Genomic DNA, 22,430 nt, shown 5'->3' on the forward strand with positions numbered 1-22,430 from the left:
GGAAACATTCAAGTCCTTATTTTTTCACTCCCTTGCCGTGGACATAACTGTCTTTATGTTTTCCTTTGCTTTTCTGCTGAATTCGCCTGCTCGCCAGGCCAGGTTGAATGTATACAAAGTTCAGCAAAGTCAAGCTATCTCTTCGACTGCAGAATTCAGCAAAGTGTTTGCAACGTTCAGAAAAGTTTCAGAATTATCATAGCATTCTCTTTCAGGTTTCACAGAAAATGTTAAGTTTGTTTCTTTTCTATTACACTGACGGAAGGGAAATCAGGATCTCAGCTGTGGATCAAATAATGATTGATAAATATCACACACCAATTCCATAGTTTTGCAATCCACATTTCAATTTACATAGCTCCATATCAGGAGTGCATTTTAACAACCGTATCTCTTTGTAGTTTGCATATTTCCGTCTGTACAGAAAACCACTTTTCCCTGTAGTTTGTATTGCATAAATGCATTTCATTAATATTGTTTCTGCTCATTCCTCATTGTAGATGTACCCTTGAATCTGTTCTTCATATGAGTTTATAAAGAGTAACATTCCAATGCTAGTGTGTGGGGAACATCACTGTCCCTCCGCCCAGACTGAACAGTCATGTCCCCGAATCCTCGCCATCTTCTCTCTTTTCCCTAATGTCATAATCACAATGTAAATGAAGTCCAGTAAACGATACTTCATCACAGTTCTTTAGCATCGATAACATCAACAACATGACCCACACCTGCCCTCTCTGATTCTGGAATAACAATCTGAATTGTGTTTGTCACGTACAATTCACCGTTAACATATCCATGCCCTTTGTTTGTTATAAAGCCACATTGTCTCAGGCACATTTTGCCATCAGATCATGGATGAAAGATGTTCTCTCAATGTTTTACTGATATTGCAATGACTGATCTGTAGTTACAGGATCTGTTTCTCCATGTATGAGCAGAGAAGCATGTTTATGGTCTGTTAAACCTCTGGCATTATTTAAATATCCAAGGCAGACTGAATGATTACACACAATCAATCTTCCATCTTCAACATTCCTTCCTTCAGTCACACTCACATATCACACCCAGAATGCATGAATGTTCAAAGTTATTTTTAATTTTAATGAAATAGGATTGAATTGAAAGGGCTTAACTGAGCTGTTGATTCAGCGATTGTGATTATGTCAGTCTCCATTCGTCCCTAGAGAAGTTATCTCTTCTATGAATAAGGCAATGCTTTCAGTGTTTTATCCCATCGTATGAGCAGGAGCATCACCCACTCCAGTAACAGGGATCCGCAGCTTCAGAGAGAGAGTGAGGAGAGATCAGAAACTGATAGCAGTAGACTGAAATATTCCAACAATGGAAAGGAGTTTATCCTATGGTCTTTACAGGCTTTCCCAGCCTTGGATATCATTAGTATCGCGGATTGAAGATGTACTGATGGTTATTCAAGCTGGTTACTATCCTATCCTTGCTATAGTTGGTGCTCCTGGTAAGTCACTCAAGCTGTCTAGTGAAACGGTCTGAACTGAATTGATGCTCATTATATGTAAAATTTGGACAGGTGCAAGTCAACGTTTTCATTTTCAATCAAAGTTTCCATTCCTTAGAAATTGTAACGAGCAAATTACTCAATACAAATTGATCACCAATATGCGAGGATGAAACAGACTGTTCTCAACCTCCTTGATCCATTTTCTCCTGCCCAATTTACATCTCCATACCTTCCCCTCTCACCAATCCTTTCCAGTACCACCTTGTGACATCCAGTGTCCTCCTCAGCCTCATGCAATTCCTGAATAAACCTTCGTTTGTGCCTTTGTTAATTCCGGATACAGCTGTTTCACGTCCCTTCTACCACGTGTCCATTGCAAAACAATTGCACTTGAGATGTTTAACTTGTTCTCTGCACAGAATCTGAAAGCTGGGATGACAGTGTATGTTGGTCACGTCATTGGTTCATAATCTAGAGCCACAGAATTATAATCTGTTGATATCGGCTTGCCTCATGCCCATTAGAGAAAGCAGTTGGTCATCCTTCCCTGGTCAGCTTTCTGTGTGACTGCAAACCCACAGCACTGTGTTTTACTCTTTTCTGTCCTGTGGAACAGCTGAACTAGCCACTCAGTTCAAGGTCGGCATAAGATGCTGGCCTGACCAGGTCTGCACAGATCCCGCAAGGGTAGATCAAAAGGAAAGATAGCTCCCTTCCTCTGCCTGTATCCAATATTCCAGCAGTTCATTTCCATTCAGGTAGGTGGCTATTCACTGTTTTAGATGTATTCTTTGTGATAGATTCTCTCCCCGAGACTGATGTCCATCTGAATAGGCACCTTCGGTGCTGGCTTTATTGATGCTGACCTACAGATGTAAGGATGTTTTAAATTCCAAATCAGTGACAGTGCATCGTAAATGAATGATTTCCTATTTCACACAAAAGGAACGGAGCCAACTAAGTGAGGGAAAGGAATTATTCGATCAAACCTGAGATTGTAGTTGAGGCAGTATTTGGGGCATTGTGGGCAGATTTTCTCGCCTTTATAAGAAGTGATCTTACCACAGAGAGTGTGGAAAGGAGTTACACCAGATTAATCTCTGGGATGATGGCACCATGAGGAGTGAGTGAAGGTTGATCTGTAGCGCTGTGAGAGAATTCGAGGTGATTGCATTGAACACTGGGGGGGAATGGGCAATAACTCATTATATTCTAAACAGACAATGGGAAGATGATAGGTTCCATGACTGTTGTTTCACTCAGGATGCATAATTCTGGATAGTTTAAGTGCCTCTGAGGACCTTACGCCCTCCCACCCCAACTCCCACTCCCCACGGTAATTGACAGGGAAGGAGAGGTCCAGGTTTTGAATAAACTCTCCCCACATTAAATCAGTGCAATTGGTGTGTGATCCTGCACTGAATGTCATATTATCCACCACCCTGACAGCAGCCACAATGCCTTCATTCTAAAACAGTTAACTATTCCCTCCAGCTTCTGACCTTCATGAAGAACATGAATCCATCTTCTCGGAGATGCAAGCTGCCTCCTTGAGGTTTAAACCATAAGACGATAAGACACAGGAGCAGAAAGTAGGCCATTTAGCCCATTGAGTCTGCACCACCATTCAATCATCGCTGATAGGTTTCTCAATCCCATTCTCCGACCTTCCCCTTGTAACCCTTAATCCCCTGGATAATCAAAATCTTATCTATCTCCGTCCCAAATGTACTCAATGACCTGGCCCCCACAGCCTTCTGTGGCAACAAATTTCAAAGATTCGCCATTCTCTGGTTAAAGACATTTCTCCTTATCACTGTTCTAAAGGGTATTCCCTTTCATCTAAGGCTGTGACCTCGGCTTCTAGTCCAATGGAAACATCTTACCAACATCCACTCTGTCCAGGTCATTCAGTATTATGCATGCTTCCGTTACAATCCCTCTCATCCTTCTAAACTTTATCGTATATAGACCCAGAGTCTCAAACAAGCCTCATACGATAAGCTTTTCATTCCTAAAACCATTCTCGTGTAGATCTTGTGAACATACCCCTGAGCCAGTACATCCTTCCTGAAATATGGGGCTCAAAATTACGCACAATACTCCAAATGTGGTCTATTCAGAGCCGTATACAACCTGTTTTATATTCAATCCTCTCGTAATAAATGCCATCAATAATAAATGCAGTTGTCCTCCTAACTACTGCCTCAACCTGCAAGCTTACCTTAAGAGAACCCTGCACTAGAACTCCCAAGTCCCTTTGCACTTCATATTTCTGAATTTTCTCCCCATTTAAAAAAATAGAACATGCCTCTATTCTTCGTGCCAAAGTGCATGACCTCACACTTTCCAACGTTGGAATGCATCTGTCGATCTCTTTACCTGTCCAACTCCTTCTTCAGCCTCTCCGTCTCCTCAATATGACCTGTCCATTTGCCTATCTTTGTATCATCTGCAAACTTAGCCAGAGTGCCCTTAATTCCCAAATCTAGATTGTTAATGTTACGATTAAAAATTACGATTCCAAAACTGAGCCTTATGGAACACCACTTGTCACTGGCTGCCTTCCGGATAAGGACCATTTCATCCCCACTCTCTGCTTTCTGCCAGACAGCCAATCTTCTACCAATGCCACTACTTTGCCTCTAACACCAGGGACCCTTATCGTACTCAGTCATCTCTTGTGTGAAACCTTGTCCAAGACCTCCTTGAAGACAAGGTGGATAACTGTGCTTGGTCGAGCCTGCTCATTTCGTCTTCAAAGGATTCCAACAGATTTATCAAGCATGACCTTCCCTTGATGAAACCGTAGTGACTTTGCCCTATTTTACCAAACACTTCCAAGTATTCAGAAATCTCATCCTTCACAATGGATTCCAGGATCTTATCCACGACCGAGGTTAAGCTATTCATTGTCGATTTTTTGTCTTCTTCCTTACTCCCTTGTTAAAGAGGGATGTCACGTTAGTGAGTTTCCAGTGCTCTGAGATTGTTCCTTACTGTAGTGATTCCTGAAAGATCACCACGATCGCCTCTCTTCTCTCTTCAGCTATCTCCCATATAACACTGGGATGTAGTCCATCTGGTCAAGATTATTTAACCACCTTCAATTCTTTTCTAGCATGTTCTCCATTGTGGTGGCCAACATACTCAGCTCCGGCCTCTCAATCGCTTGAATGTTTAATGTATTACTCGTGTCTTCCATCGTTAAGGCTGATGCGAAGTAATTCTTCAGTTCCTTGGCCATTTTCTCGTTCCCCACTACTATCTCTCCAGTATCATTTTCCAGGAGTCCAATGTTCACTTTTGCCGCTCATTTGTACTTTATATATCGACAGAAACTGTTACAGACTTCCTTTATATTACCCCAGACTTAATAATCTCCCTCCTTATTTTATTTTGTTTGCCCGCTGTTTTATCTTGGTAAACTTTCCAATCCTCAGGTTTCCCCCTGCACTTTGCCACATTATATCCTTTCTCTTTTGCTTTTATGCTATACCTGACTTCCCTAGTCAGCTTGGTTGCCTCATCCTCCCTGTACCATGCCTCTTTTTCCTCAGGATAAATCTCTCCTGTATCCTGAATTACTCCAAAAATCTCCTGCCATTGCTATTGCACTGTCTTTCCTGCTGGGCCCGTCTCCCTGTCAGTTCTACCCAGCTCCTCCCTCATGTCTCTGTAATTGTCTTTATTCAGCGGTAATAGCGTTACTACTGTTTCTACCTTCTCCACCTGAAATTGCAGAGTAAGTTCAATCATATTATGATCACTGCCTGCTAAGAATTCCTTCATCTTAGTTCGCCTGTACAAGCTGCTCCAAAAAGCCATCTCATAGACATTCCACAAATTCCTTTTCTTGCGAACCACTACCAACCTGAATCCCCAGTCCACCTCCATAATGAAATCCCACATGATCATTGTAACTTTGACTTTCCTACAGAACTTTCTAGATCCTGGTGTATCTTGCACCCCAGCTCCCTATACATAACTCCAAATTCATTCTTTCACATTTTTGATTCCTCAATTCTACCGACACAGATTCTACGCGATCTGACCTTACTTCATTTCTTATTATTGCTTATTGATTCAATTCCATTCTTAATAATGAAACAACTCTAGCTCTCTGCTCACCTGCCTATATTTTCGACAGGATGAATATCCTTGAATATTCAGCTCCTAATCCTGATCCTCTTGCAGTGATATCACTGTAATGCCCATGTCGTACCTGCCAATTTGTGAATGAGTCACAAGCGTATTTACCTTATCCCTTATGCTGCATGCATTTCGATATGATAGTTTAGTCCTGTATTACCCGTCGCTGTTTTCACTGTCATTTGTTTGTCCTACCGTTGGTACTTAGACGGACCCTGACCACTGGATCATTCCCCGCCCAATCCAAGTTCTTCTGCAGCCCAGATGATATATTCCAAACCCAAGCACCAAGAAGGCAACACATCATTCAGGACTCTCAATCCCAATCACAGAGAACAGTAGCTATGTCTCTAACTCCAATTATCCATCATTGGGCGGCACGGTGACACAATACTGCTGCTTCAAAGTGCTAGGGACTCGGGTTCAATTCCAATCTCTGGACCCTGTGTATGTGGACTTTGTAAATTCTTCCCGTGTCTGCATTGGGAACATTAACTCTTTCGTCTCTCCACAGTATGTCTCTGTGTTTGCTTCGGATTTCAACCATCTACAGTATTTTTGCTTTGATTCGACAGAGAAATCTAGCAAACGTGACAGGTTTTTGTAAAAGCAGCCGTGCATCACAGGCTCCCTGGTTGTTTAGGAATCTTGCCCGACCCCTTCCGTGTGTGCAGTGTCCCTGGATACCCATTCCATCCCTTTCAGTCCCTCAATCCTTCGTCACTACAAGCAGCCTTTTCTTGTGCCACTCCTGGGACTCCCCACACCCCATTGCCTGGCACTGGGCATTCCCTTCACAGGACTGTGCACACAAAGACACTGGGCACTTTCTGGCCCAGTGGGGATGCAGGGTAAAGATCCTGCCATTGAAAGGAACAGAATAACTAAAGTCTAATTGAATAGCAAAGCAGAGTAAACAAGCTGCATGACATCCATCTGCTCTGACATTTTCTAGTTTTCTGTTTATCTTCGTCCATCTGCAAATATATGGTTCATATGTATGCCTTGGTAAAAACAATGACTGCAGATGCTGGAATGCAGATTCTGGATTAGTGGTGCTGGAAGAGTACAGCAGTTCAGTGGTGCTCTTCCAGCACCACTAATCCATATGTATACCTTGTCAAACAGGTGGGGATAGATATCAGATCCTCTTCAGTGGACTCCACTTTCCTGAGGTCACACTTAAGTTTTTATTATCAAGTCTATCCACTTTAAAGAAAAGGCCTTGCTGGGACTGTGTTGAAAGGATACTTGAACTTTGGAGGCACTAGAATATGTCACGTGCGAGTGAGGTTAGGAATAGGAAGGTAGCACAGTTACATATATATGGCCAAACAGCTGGCAGGAGAGGCAGCACTTCTGATATGTGGATCATTGGGATTCCCATGTAGGTTGGACCAAAACATGAAGGACAGGATGGACCTGAACTGGCAGCAATCTCCGATATGTGGAGAGGGGTATAGCAAGAAAGACAGTGGAACAGCAATGGCAGGTGATTCCAAGATTAATTCAGCAGACACTGCAGAGATTCATGCTGAGGAATAGAGGCAAGATACAGGGAGGATAAGGCAACCAGGGCTGACGAGGCAAGCAAAAGAGCAAGCATATAATGTGGTGAAGGGCAATGGGAAACTAGAGAATTGGAAAACTTATAAAGACCAACAGAGGGCAAAAAAAAAATAAGGAGGGAGAAGATTAAATATAAGGGTAAGCAAACCAGCAATATAAAGGAGACTGTAAGAGGTTCTTTAGACATATAAAGTGCAAAAGAGAGGTAAAAGTAATATTGGACCCTGGAAAATGATGCTGGAGAGACAGTAACGGGAAACAAAAAAATGAATGAGGAACTTTGCATTAGTCTTCATGGTGGAAGACATGAATAATTTCACAAAAGTTGAACAGAGTGAGAGGGCAGAGCTGAGTATGGTGGCCATCATCAAGAAGAACATGCTAGAAAACTGAATGGCCTGAATGTGGATAAATCACCTGGACCAGATGGACTACACCCCAGCCTTGTAAGGGAGATAGCTGAAGAGGTAATGCAAGTATAAGGAGTAATCTTTCAGGAATGACTAAAATCAGGAAAGGGCCAAGAGGCTGGAAATTGTAATGTCACACCCCGTTGAATAAGGGAGTTAAACAGAAAATGGAAAATTACAGACTGATTCGCCTTACTTTAGTTGTGGGTAACAACCTAGAATCCATCGTGAAGGATGGGATTTCTGAATACTTGGAGGTCTTTGGTAAAATAGAATAGAGTCAGCATGGTTTCATCAAGAGGAGGTCAGGTCTGACTAACTTGTTAGAATTCATTGAGGGAGAAACGAAGCAGATGAGACCAAGAAAAACAATAGATGTTATCCGCTTGCTCCTCAAGAATCCTTTGACAGGAGACTATTGAGAAAGATAAGGGCCCATGGTGTTAGAGGCAAGGTGCGTACATGGATAGTAGCATGGCTGTCTGATAGAAACCAGAGAGTTGGGATAAAAGAGTCCTTCTCAGAATGGCAGACAGGGACAAGTGGTCTTCCACGAGACTCCATATTGGGACCAAAACTTTTCCATTTATGCATTAATGATTTACGTGAAGGAACTGAGGGGATTCTGGCTAAGTTTTCAAGCAGTGCAAAGATAGATAGAGGGACAGGTAGCATTGAAGAGGTGGTTCGGCTGCAGGAGGGTGCTCTAGCGCATCTCCCCAACTTCCCGCACCTCCGCCCTTGATCTCCACCTTTCCAACTAAAACAAGGATAGAACCCCTCTGGTGCTCGCCTTCCATCCCACCACCCACAGGATACAACGCATCATCCTCCGACATTTCCGCCACCAACAGTCAGACCCCACCACCAGAGGTATAATTCCCTCCCCACCCATATCAGCAGAGAGCATTCCTTTCACAACTCCCTCGTGAGGTTCACGCCCTTCCAACCCCACCCAGCCACCTTCCACTCCTGACACCTTCTTTGCCACTACAAGAGGTATGAAACCTATGTCAACAGTCCCTCCTCACCTCCATCCAAGGCCCCAACAGATCCTCCCACATCAGGCAAAGAACATCCTGTGCATCCAAACACAACATCTACTCTGTCCATTGCACCGGATCTCCTCTCCATTGGGGAGACAGGACATCAACTTGCAGAACGGTTCAGGTAACACACTCGGACACACACACCCAACAACCCCATTTCCCTATCCTTGATTACTTCAACTCTCCCTCCCACTACAACAAGGACATGCAAGTTTTTGGCCTCCTCCATGGCCAATTTCTAGCCAGCAGTCGTCTGGAGAAAGAACTCATCATCTTCCACCAAGGGACACTCCACCGCACCATATCAAAGGCAATTTCGCCAATTTCCTCCTCTCCCCTCCCACCACCTTATCCCAGATCTAACCCTCTAGTTCAGTACCGCCCTCTTGAACTGTCCAACCTGTCCATTTTCCTTCCCATGTATCTACTCCACCTTCCACTCTGACCTTTCGCTATCACCACTCACCTTCATCTAGCTATCGCTGTCCGAGCTACGTTCCTCCCAGGCCCAGCCCCTCCCATTTATCTCTCAGCCCACTTCCACCCAACCCCGTCGTTCTTGACGAAGACTTTATGCCTGAAACATCGAATCTCCGGCTCCTGGATGCCGCCTGACTGGCTGTGCTTTTCTAGCATCACACTTTTTGATTCTGATCTCCAGCATCTGCTGTCTTCACTTTCTCCTCCTGAAGGATTTGTACAGGTTAGGGGAGCGAGCAAAGATGTGGCAGATGGAGTATAACGTGGGCAAGTGTGACATCATGCACCTTGCCAGGAAGAATACAGGCATGGACTATTTTCTTAATAGCGAGCAGGTTCAGAAGTCTAAAGTGCAAAAGGCCGAGGGAGTTCCAGTCCAGGAGTCTGGAAAGGTAATCTTGCAGGTTGTCAATAGTTAGGAAGGCAAATACAATGATGGCATTTATTTCAAGAGGGCTTGAATATAAAAGCAGGGATGTACTTCTGAGGCTGTATAAGGCTTTGGTCAGGCCACATTTGGATTATTGTGCACAGTTTTGGGTCCCATATCTCAGGAAGGATGTACTGGCCCTGGAGCATTTTCCAAGGAGATTCACGAGAATGGTCCCAGGAATGAAAAGCTTAACATATGAAGATCATCTGAGGGCTCTGGGTCTATATATGGCAGAGTTCAGAAGATGTTAGGAAGTCTACTCGAAACTTACAGGATACTGAATGGCCTGGACAGAGTGGATTTTGGGAAGGTATTACCAATGGTAGGTGAGACTAGGCCCCGAGCAGACAGAGAAAAGAGAAGACCTTTCAGAACAGAGATACGGACGAACCTCCTCAGCCATAAAGTGGTGAATCTTTGGAATTCACCGCCACAGAAGGCTGTCGAAGCCAGGTCATTGAGTATATTTAAGAGTGAGACAGATAGGTTCTTGATTGTAAAGGGGATCAAGGGTTACAGGTACAAAGCGGGAGGATGCGGTTGAGAAGCTTAACAGCCATCATTGAACGGCGGAGCAGGCTCAATGGGCCTAATGGCCAAATTTATTCTCCAATGTCTTCTGGTTGTATAGTTAATATTGGCTCTCCTCATTCCTTATTGGAGTTGTATCCCGAAATTTGATCTTCATATGATGTATGAAGAATAAAATTCCAATAATGATGGCTGGGAAATATCATATTCCCTCCCTGCAGTTTCAGCAGCCATATCCCCAATATCATAATTACACTGCAATAGAAATCCAGTGAAATTTACTTCATCATAGTTCATTGACATCGACAACATGAACAGCATGACCCTCACCTGCCCTCTCTGATCCTCGAATAACCATTTGAATTGTGTGTCACATCTGTTCACATATCCATGCCATTGGTCTGTTACCACCCATGTTGTATGCACATTTTCCTGTCAGATTATGGACTAGAAAGTTCTCTCCATATTGTACTGACATTATAATCACAGATCAGTAGTTACAGACTATATGTTTCGATTTATAAACGGAGAAACTTTTTTAAGTTCTGACAATCCTTTGACGTTACTCGCATATCTAAGGCAGATTGATTAGATTAGATTAGATTACATTACATTACAGTGTGGAAACAGGCCCTTCGGCCCAACAAGTCCACACCGACCCGCCAAAGCGCAAACCACCCATACCCCTACAGTTACCCCTTACCTAACACTAGGGGCAATTTAGCATGGCCAATTCACCTGACCTGCACATCTTTGGACTGTGGGAGGAAACCGGAGCACCCGGAGGAAACCCACGCAGACACGGGGAGAACGTGCAAACTCCACACAGTCAGTCGCCTGAGGCAGGAATTGAACCCGGGTCTCTGGCGCTGTGAGGCAGCAGTGCTAACCACTGTGCCACCGTGCCGTCCCGAATGATGACGTACAGTCAATCTAATATCTCAAATATTTCTTCCCTCTGTTCATCCCCCCCACACATATACCATGCCAAATGTGTAACTTTAAACGTTTTTTTTTAATTTTAATAATATCAATATTGAATTCAAAGGGGTTAACTGAAGCTATTTGATCAGTGACTGTGATTAATGTCAATCTCTGGGGTTCCTAATTATCACAATGGAGAGTCTTCATTGTTGAAAGATAAACGAACTCTGTTCAATGTTCAATCCCATAGTATGAGTAGGAGCATCACTGACAGCACTAACAGGGATCAGCAGCTCGAAAGAGAGAGAGATGCGGAGGAGAGATCAGAATCTGAGAATATTAGACTGGAATGTTCCAACAATGGACAGGAGTTTATCCTGGGGTCTTTACTGGCTTTCCCTGCCTTGGATACCATTAGCATGGCGGATCCAGGATATCCTTTGGATTATTCAAGGTGGTTACTATGCCATCCTGGCTATAGTTGGTATTCCTGGTAAGTCATTATATTTAATAAGAGAAAGTGAGGACTGCAGATGCTGGAGATCAGAGCTGAAAAATGTGTTGCTGGAAAAGCGCAGCAGGTCAGGCAGCATCCAAGGACCAGGAGAAACGACGTTTTGAGCATAAGTTCCTGAAGAAGGGCATATGCCGGAAAAGTCGATTCTCCTTCTCCTTGGATGCTACCTGACCTGCTGCGCTTTTCCAGCAACACATTTTTCAGCTTTCAAGTCATTATATTTGTCTACTAAACCGGGTTGACCTGAATTTCTGCTCATTATATATAAATTTTGTAAAGTGCAAGTCAATGCCTTCAGTTCCAAACAAAAATTCCTTTCCTTATATATTATAACTATCAAACTACTATTTATAAATTACTCACTGATATGCGAGAAGGAGCCAGACTGTTCTCAAACTCCATAATCCATTTTGTCCTTCACAGATTTACATCTCAATGTCCTCCCAACTCACCAATCCTGTCCAATACCACCATCATGATATCCCAGTCTCGCCTTCAGTCTCAGTGCCACCTATGAATAAACCATTTGTGCCTTTGTTCAATCCGAATGCAATAGTTTCACGTTCCTTCTAACCACATGTCCGTCACTAAATAATTGCTCTTGAGAATGTTTAACTTGTTAACTGCACGTACGGGAAGACAGTTTATGGTGGTCAAGCCATTGACTGATAATCAAGAGCCACAGAATAATGGTCTGTTAATATCGCATGAAGGACATTAGGGTGTTTAAAAGCAACCATTATCATTTGTTTTAAAAACCAATCTGCTTGCCTCAAGACCTTGAGGGAAGTCAATGTATCATGCTTCCTTTGTCAGGTTTCGGTGTGACTTATGTGATGAACACATGGGTATACTGTACCATTGAGAGAATTAAAAGCCAGCAATAACTATCTGACAGCACCAAGTGTTCTGAAAAATAGATATAATGTAACTTTTCGTCGAACAACCTGATTAGCTCATTGTCTCGAAACAAAAACAAATTCAGCAAAACATTTTAAATTATACCCCAAAATAACCACCTCCAACCAAGTATGAATTTCTGATATTGACAATCTTAAAAGCCAATGATACAATCCCCAATAGTTTGGCGGTACAAGACCATGGAAAATTGAACAGTTGAGAGGAGAACTGCCAAGCTACCAGCATGCAAAGACTGCCTGAAAAATAGCTCTCCTATTGGTACCTTTATAGATTAGTAACTGGTGAAACAGAGTCCCCAAGAAGAAAAGAAGACAGGAATATGAAGAAGAACTGAAAGCTTCCTGATTTTGAGGTGAGAAGTTTTGTTTTGTAAATCTTAATGAGGAGTCTTATCGGACTAGTATTGTGGAGGGGGAAGGTAAAAGACAGGTTAGAGGAAGAAGTTGTAAATAGTCATTCGTTTATTATTCTCTGTTATACTTTAAGAAATAAAGTTGTTAATTTTTACTTTAAATAGATTTGTACTCGAGAATTATGACAGATTACTTCGTGGGATAAATCTTTTTCTCTATTGCTGGTTTTAATTAAGCAGGAAGATGTATCCTGTCTTGTAACACTACAAACCCACAGCTATGCTTTTTATTGTTTACGGTACTGTGGAACAGCTGAACCAGCCACTCAGTTCAAGATCTGCATACATGCTGTGAAAGAAGAACAGAAGTAAAGATCGCTCCCTTTCTCTGCCTGTTTTCTGTATTGCTACATCTCATTTCCATTCAGGTAGGTGATCATCCCCTATTTGAAGTGCATTCAATCTCATTGAAATTCTCCCTGAGAGTGATGCACAGCTCCATAGGCACCTCTGGTGCTCGCTTTATTGATGCTGACATACAGTTATAAGGGACTTATAAATTCCATGTCAGTTGTAGTTCATAGAGAAGGAATGGCTTTTTGTGGCACAGGAAAGAAATGGCAATGTCTAAGTGAGAGAAAAGATGCTTTGTGATCATCCAGGAGAGTGTTGTTGAGGCAGTATTTGGTGTACTGTGGATAGACTTTCTCCCAAGTTTCACCAGACTAATCCCTGGATGATGGCACCATGAGCAGTAAGTGAAGCTCAGTGAGAGAATAAGAGGTGATTGCATTGAACCTTAAGGGGGATGGACAATCACTCATGATGTTTTAAACAGACACTGATACGGTGATAAGTTCCATGGCTTTTTTTCACTTAGATTACATGATTCTCGATAGTTTAAGAGCCTCTGAGAACTTTTCACCTAACCACCCCCACTCCCTATTTCGACTGAGAAAGAGAGGAGAAAGAGAGGCGAGAGAGAGAGGGAGAGAGAGAGAGAGGTTCAGGCTTTTGAATAAACTCTCCCAACATTAATACAGTTCAATTGGTGCGTGATCCTGCAATGAACGTCTTGTTATCCATAATCCCGACAGCAACAACAATACCTTCATTATAAAAGTGTTAACTCTTTCCAGCAGTATAGAGAGAAAGAAAGTCTTTTTATGCTACAGGAAACAAACAGAGATGTCTAAGAGGAAAATGAGTTATTTTGATCATTGCTGAGAGTGTTGTTGAGGCAGCATTTGGGATATTGTGGACAGACTTTCTCTCCTTTTTCAGGAACGATCGCCTTGCCACAGAGAGAGTGCAATGGGGTTTCATCAGACTAATCCCTGGGATGGTGGTGTCATGAGGAGAGAATGATGATTAATGATGAAAATGAGAGGCGATTGCATTGAACCTTGGGGGGAGGGACAGTCACTCATGATGTTCTAAATAGACACTGATACGGTGAAAAATTCCATGGCTTCTTTTTTACTCGGGTTACATGACTGTCAATAGTTTAAGAGCATCTAAGAATATTCCCCTCATTCCACACCCAATCCCCATTTCGCATGAGAGAGACAGCGGACCAGACTTTGAATAAATCCTACCCACATTAATACAGTGCATTCGGTGTGTGGTCCTACACTGAAAGTCTCGTTATCCGCAATCCCTACAGCAGTCACAATATGTTCATGCTAAAACAGTTACCTTTTCCCACCAGATTCTGACCCCATGGAAAACATGGATGTGTCTTCTCCGAGATGGAAATTGCCTCCTTGAGACTTGGCGCAAATCACTTGGCTTCCCTCCTCACTGCCAGCAAACCTTGTTAAAGTAGCTCGCGATCTACAAACAATGGAACCATGATTAGCATCATGGAACCCTCTATCAGTTTTTAATCTCTGCTCTGGCAGTGTTATTCACGGGTCTCTATCTTGACCTACTCAGTTTCAGCGGAGAATCAACATGCATTGCATCATTGCCTTTGTTATTTAAATATTAAGAGCATGGACGTCACTGTCCACTGTTCTGGTTACAAATTCCACATCCTTCCACTGTTTCCATCCCATTCCCTGGCCAATATCAGCGGCTGAAGAACGCAAGTCACAACTGTGGGACATCCCTTTGACCATGAGCTGTATCTTGACACCATTCCCTGACCATTTCTAACTTGAAATACTCACTACTCCAGAATATATCTCACTGGTTTATTGCATCTGCTGTTTGAATCTTGAGCTATGAAATACAGTCTTAATAAAGCCAATGATGTGCTGCTGATGCTCCAGGCTTCAATCCTGCCGAAGCAAATCTGATTCGAACTCACACCAAACCCCCATCCATCTGTCATTCATGTGTATACCGATGTATATTGCTGTTGTGTCTGGCAATGACTTTAGTTAAACATTCTCAAACACTTTACCTCATCTGTCCATGAAAATTCTCTCGTTCTCTCTGTTGATTAACAAAAAGCCTGCCTGTTGTTCGTATTTAAAATTGTTTCCTCCATGTGCGTTCCTTCTCAAACAATGAGTTTCACGTGCAACCACACACACACAGATATACACACACACACACACAGAGCAAACCTTCCCGTTGTAGGCAGTAATCTGATGCGAGTATAGTTAGCATATGATAGTAAAGTTTGCAATACTCTCCATGCTGGGCAGATAGTGCAGTTTACTGAACAACACACTAACATGGTCTGCACAGCTCTCCATACTGGGCAGATAGTGCAGTTTACTGAACAACACACTAGCATGGTCTGCACAGCTCTCCATGCTGGGCTGTCATCTTGTCCCAGTTTATGTTGTTTGTGGTGTTCTGTGAAGCAGATTCAGAATTTGATGTAACAAACCATTCCAGCTGATCTGACAATGTTCTCATTCTTGTAATTTTACTCACGAAGATCTCACTTCTCCAGTTAGTCCCACTGCCCTGTCTTTTTCCCCATATTTCCACATCTTTTCAGTTAATTAACTGTCTGTTTCTGTCTTTACTATGAATCTCTCTGCCCCTCTGTATCTTTCCCTGGCCTTGGGTTTTGGCTCCCTAGTGTATCGAGTACTGGAATTGTGTAGCTCAGAAATAATGAGATGGGATGTGTCAAGCTGTTGTTCCCTTCCCGCTGGGCAGATATGGGCAGATTCTCCATGCTGGGAAGATAGTGCAGTTTACTGAGTAACACACAAGCATGGTGTGCACAGCTCTCCATACTGGGCAGATAGTGCAGTTTACTGAGTAACACACTAGCATGGTCTGCACAGCTCTCCATACTGGGCAGATAGTGCAGTTTACTGAACAACACACTAAGATGGTCTGCACACCTCTCCATGCTGGGCAGTTAGTGCAGTTTGGAAATGTGTTGCTGGAAAAGCGCAGCAGGTCAGGCAGCATCTAGGGAACAGGAAAATCGACGTTTCGGGCATTAGCCCTTCTTCAGGAACTCGATACACTAATGCCCGAGTGCTAATGCCCGAAACGTCGATTCTCCTGTTCCCTAGATGCTGCCTGACCTGCTGCGCTTTTCCAGCAACACATTTCCATCTCTGATCTCCAGCATCTGCAGACCTCACTTTCTCCTCAAAGATAGTGCAGTTTACTGAACAACACACTAGCATGCTCTGCACAGCTCTCCATGCTGGGCAGATAGTACAGTTTAATGAACAACACACTAGCATGGTGTGCACAGCTCTCCATGCTGGGCTGTCATCTTGTCCCAGTTTATGTTGTTTGTGGTGTTCTGTGAAGCAGATTTAGATTTTGATGTAACAAACCATTCCAGCTGATCTGACAATGTTCTCATTCTTGTAATTTTACTCACGAAGATCTCACTTCTCCAGTTAGTCCCACTGCCCTGTCTTTTTCCCCATATTTCCACATCTTTTCAGTTAATTAACTGTCTGTTTCTGTCTTTACTGTGAATCTCTCTGCCCCTCTGTATCTTTCCCTGGCCTTGGGTTTTGGCTCCCTAGTGTATCGAGTGCTGGAATTGTGTAGCTCAGAAATAATGAGATGGGATGTGTCAAGCTGTTGTTCCCTTCCCGGTATGTCCCATGTGATAATCTATGAACAGGCTTGTTTCAGAAGTCATGAGACACATCCTTGTAACTTGGTCTGTACCTGTGTTTTCCCCTTTCAGGTCATCTTGCTATCAGTAACACGAGGAAGCCACTTGAGTAAACGACCAGGAATCTAAATTGTGTGACAATGCTGTCACTTGTTTTTTTAAAAAATGTTATTTTCTCCTTTTTTTAGAAAGCGATCTTAAAGGCAAAACTGCCTACTGAAAACGGCTCAAGTAAACAACTTATGAGGCTTTTAGGGTTTTTAATAAATAGTAGTAACAATGGCCAGCTCACACAGACAGGCTTTCCAGCTTTTTCGTGTAGATGCAACAGTTACCAGGTGCTTGGGGTCCCAGAAGGGCTTGAAGTTTTAGCAAATTATCCCTCGATGCTATTCTCTCTGAAACCTCACTTGAAGCTGTTTCCTCCTGAATTGGAGGACTGTATGCTAGAATGTAAGTCTGAATGATCCTTTTTGCCAAGGTGGGGTTCAGATTAGATTGGATTACATACAATGTGGAAACAGGCCCTTCAGCCCGACAAGTCCACACCGACCCACTGAATAGCAACCCACCCAGACCCATTCCCCTACATTTACCCCTTCATCTAACACTACGGGCAATTTAGCATGGCCAATTCACCTAACCTGCGCAATTTTGGACTGTGGGAGGACCCAAAAGAAACCCATGCGGACACGTGGGCATGTGCAAACTCCACACAGTCAGTCGTCTGAGGTGGGAATTGAACCTGGGTCTCTGGCATGTGAGGCAGCAGAGCTAACCACTGTGCCACCGTGCCACCCCACGGTGCCGCCCTGTGTTTAGGTGATGTTAATAAATTGGAACAGTTCATTAGTAGAAGGTACTGTATCCATCATTCAGTTAAGGTTTCCAATAGTTAAGTTATTCTAAATTCCTCTTCATTTCCTATGGATTTTTCATTCGAGTGTTTAAATATATTGTGTTTTGCATAATGGTGAGTGGTTTGACTAGTAGAATCACATCTGTAACACCCACTTCCCATTTGCCTTTAAAATAAGAAAGGTTTGGCATCCAAGCTACCTTTTTAAAATAGTTTGAGGCAGTTAGGGTTGTGTTTGTGAGAAAACGAGAGATAATTATAGCTATAGCTCGGCAATTACATTTGGTGGAACCGCCATCAGACTCTTTGGAAATGCCTAGAACTCAATTTCAAATAAGGTACTTTGAACATGAGGAATAATTGAAACAGTTTGAATTATGATGCAAAATACAAATAAAAGAAAAGGAAATGAAGAAGAAAGAGGGAAAAGGAGAGAAGAAAAGCAGAGAGTTCCAACTTCAAAAGTTAGCAATTAGAGAGGAAAGTTGACATAGAAGGCGGAGATGAAGGTTGACGGTCGGCGGGATGAGGAGGTTAGTGAGGTTGAGTAACCCTATAGTAGCCAATGGCCTGCTGTTTAAATACACCCAGCCATTATCTAAATTTGACGAGAAGGATGGGAAAGCCTTTTGAATTTCATTTGAGAAAGTGGCTAAACCAATGCAGTGGCCAGTAGCCATGTGGATTTCGTTGATCCAAACAAAGCTGATAGGTATTTGAATCCCGATCGGAGGAGGTATCTGGCCAGTATGGGGTGGTGAAGAAAGCCGTCTGAAGTGCATATGAGCTTGGGCCAGATGCCGACAGACAGCATTTCAGAAATCTAAAAAAAGGGTCCCTGGTTAAATGCACGTTGAGTTTGAAAGGATAAAACAAAGTAATTTTGAAAAATGGGTAAGAGCATTAAAACAGAGCAAACCTATGATACTCTTAGAGAGTTTCTTATTTTGGAGAAGTTCAACAATTCACTTCCTGCAGTCGTGAGAACTCGTGTGGAAGAGCAGAGAGAAACAATGGCAAGATTAGAAACTGTAATGGCTGATGATGATGATTGAGTTCAGAAATCAAAGTTTGGTTTCTGTGAGGGATTGAGAAGAATGGGCGAGATCTTCTTAAAATCTGTGAGAGTAAGGTTTACTGGCATAGGCCAGGAGTAGCAGGTAAAGAGGTTACAGCATTAAGAGGTACAGAAATAGGTAACTCTTTTATGCTGAAACATGAGGAGCTATTTCATTCAGAGGGAGTATTGGAGAGATGAGAAGTGCTCCATTATGTAACGTGTGGTTGAAGTGTTCAGTGGAAACATCAACAGATTTATTCCACAATGGGGAAGGAGGCCTTGAGCTTGGTGTTGGCGTTACAATATTTCAGCATTTAAATTGAGAACACCATACATGCGAAAAATCTTTATCACTGATCGTGACCCGGTAAAGTTTTTTTTGGAGAAGTTTAGGGAGAAGAATACCAGCCTGATTCAACTGAGCTTATTATTGCTGCCATTCAGTTTGAAATTATATAGGTGACAGGGCGAGGAAACCGAAACTTTGACACGTTGTGGAGACTTGGATGAAGAGAGACAAAGGCATTCTGTGGCAGGTGTAAGATGACTGAAATCGAAACTAGTTGTGAACATTTGTACGCTCAGAGTCAATGTAAAGTATATGCATTTCAGTCTACTAATAGAAGAAGATTAGGAGGTCAAAAAGAATCCACGTTGTATATTGATGGATTATTTTCTTAAACATTGAGTTGGAAGATGCTATCAATGTAAAAAGGTTATTTTCTCTTGGGTTTATTTTTGAATAGAGGTTTTAAAGGCAGAGGTGCAGAACTGCTGTCTGAAAACAGTTTAAGTAAATAACTGAGAAAGCCTTTAGGTTTTATTAAAACGGTTGTAACAATGGAAGGGCAGTGGCCAGCTCTCCCAGACCAGGGTTTCTCATTTTGTTTTTAGCTGAAGCATTCAGAAGTTTCTGGGGATCACAAAACGGTTGGAAGTTTCAATATATGATCCCCAGCTGCTTAAACCATTCTGGGGGGATCTGGTCTGGTCTACAACACTTGTACAAAGGGGTTTCTGACTGACACCTGTAATTGAAAATTTAGTGGAGGGGCTGGGGATGGGTTGCTGGCGATTATGCTGTGAGCTGCCTCAGACATTCAAGAGAATTGAGGATTTGGTGACCCAACTCTGGATGGAGCATGGAGACTGTAGTTACAACATCTGGGTCTGTAAAATGATCAACAAACGGAGCAGAGGCTGCAGAGAGGGAAAGCTCTGAAACCACGCAGTGAGTGTGTATGGTGAAACGGATCTGCTGTATCCACATCGGGTTTTCCATGAACAGCTTCCCAAGCTTCACTTAACCAGGAGCAGAGTGTGAGGGGACACTGACTGAACAAGGAGCTGATCACAGAGCGGTGTCACCTCCTTCAACATGACCCGCAGCTTCACACCCGGGGGAGGATGGCCCTGCCGGTGGCTGTTAGGGTCACTGGTTCATTCAACTTCTATGAACCAGACCTTTCCAGGCAGGACGAGGTGACATATCCATCATTTCCCAGTATCTCAACATCAATGTCACCATTCTGTGATGGAGGATATATATGGTGGATGAGGTAAATAGATTGTTTCTGCCTCAGCAGGGAGCTGCCGGGTGTATTCAGTATAGTGGGATTCCCGATGGTGTAAATGGCATCTGCAGAGTCCCCATGTCAATGGGGAGAGGTAGAGGAACTGAAGGAGCTCTCTCTCTATTAACGTTAAACTATACCCATGCACAGTACATCATGTTGGTGAATACCCACTGACCTGGCAGCAGTCCCGGCCTCTTCATTCAGAAGCAGTCAGCCATTCCCATCGTCATCGGGTCTCCACGTAGAAAGAAATGAATATAACTCGGAATGAAGGCCGTCCCCTTGATGCACGTTTCAAAACACCATCCCCACCATCAATCAACCACATCAAAGTATTCCATGTGTATGAAGAGCAATAGGGTCACTTGGAGTGTCTGGGAGCTGACGATCAGGGATGGAGCAAAACCTGCCATGTCTGAACGGATTTAAGTGAACCCCCCAATACACAGTATCATTACGTCCTGTAATCCCTCTCCATTTCAGTAACATATTGCCTTCCATTATTCCTGTAAATTGAATGACAGGTTAAATCATGTTAAAGTCCAACTGCCAAACTATTAGCTATTGTCTTTACCTCTCTGAATCTATTTGCAGACACTCCACCCTCTATTGATAATTTAATCTCTTGCTTATCACAGCGACATATCAATTATTTGAAGAGGTGACAAGTAGGTTAGACCAGGGAAACCCAGTGGATGTGGTCTATTTAGACTTCCAAAAGGTCTTTGATAAGGTGCCACACGGGAGGCTGCTGAGTAAGGTGAGGGCCCATGGTGTTCGAGGTGAGCTACTGGCATGGATTGAGGATTGGCTGTCTGACAGAAGGCAGAGAGTTGGGATAAAAGGTTCTTTTTCGGAATGGCACCAAGTGACAAGCGATGTCTTGCAGGGTTCAGTGTTGTGGCCGCAGATGTTCACGTTATATATTAATGATCTGGATGAAGGGACTGGGGTATTCTAGCGAAGTTTGCCAATGGTACGAAGTTAGGTGGACAGGCAGGTAGTACTGAGGAAGTGGGGAGGATGCAGAAGGATCTAAGAAGGGCTCATGTCCAAAACGTCGATTCTCCTGTTCCCTGGATGCTGCCTGACTTGCTGCGCTGTTCCAGCAACACATTTTCAGCTCTGATCTCCAACATCTGCAGACCTCACTTTCTCCCTGCAGAAGGATCTACACAGTTTGGGAGAATGGTCCACGAAATGGCTGATGGAATTCAATGTGAGCAAATGCGAAGTCTTGCACTTTGGAAAAAAGAATACAAGCATGGACTACTTTCTAAACGGTGAGAAAATTAATAAAGCCGTAGTACAAAGGGATCTGGGAGTGCTAATCGAGGATTCTCTCAAGGTAACCATGCAGGTTAAGTCCGTGATTAAGAAAGCGAACACAATGTTGTCAATTATCTCAAAAAGGTTGCAATATAAAAGCAGCGATGTGCTGTTGAGACTTTATAAAGCTCTGGTTAGGCCCCATTTGGAGTTCTGTGTCCAGTTTTCGGCCCCACACCTCAGGAAGGACATACTGGCACTGGAGCGTGTCCAGCGGAGATTCACACGGATGATCCCTGGAATGGTAGGTCTAACATACGAGGAACGGTTGAGGATCCGGGGATTGTATTCCTTAGAGTTTAGAATGTTAAGGGGAGATCTAATAGAAACTTACAAGATAATACATGGCTTGGAAAGGGTGGACGCTATGACTTTGGTTCCGTTAGGCGAGGAGACTACGACCCGTGGGCACAGCCTTATAAATAGAGGCGGTCAATTCACAACAGAAATGCGGAGACATTTCTTCACCTAGACAGTGGTGGGCCTGTGGAATTCATTGCCGCAGAGTGCAGTGGAGGTTGGGACGCTAAATGTCTTCAAGACAGAAATTGACAAATTCTTGATGTCACAAGGAATTAAGGGCTACGGGGAGAATGCGGGTACGTGGAGTTGAAATGCCCAACAGCCATGATTAAATGACGGAGTGGACTCGATGGGCAGAATGGCCGGACTTCCACTCCTATGTCTTATGGTCTTATGCTCTTATGGACATCACCAAACTCGGCATCTG

At 43.2% G+C, this 22,430-nt stretch overlaps 1 protein-coding gene across 1 annotated transcript in view; it reads right to left on the reverse strand.

Moving 5' to 3' along the window:
* The window catches only part of LOC148135905 (uncharacterized), a 523,182-nt gene that overhangs the window by 208,593 nt on the left and 292,159 nt on the right, over positions 1 to 22,430 (reverse strand). The gene's annotated exons all lie outside the window — the stretch shown is intronic.

The sequence above is a fragment of the Chiloscyllium plagiosum genome, unplaced genomic scaffold (genome assembly GCF_037043375.1).
Source record: "Chiloscyllium plagiosum isolate Xiang-an unplaced genomic scaffold, Cpla_swu_hap1 HiC_scaffold_48, whole genome shotgun sequence".
Taxonomy (NCBI): domain Eukaryota; kingdom Metazoa; phylum Chordata; class Chondrichthyes; order Orectolobiformes; family Hemiscylliidae; genus Chiloscyllium; species Chiloscyllium plagiosum.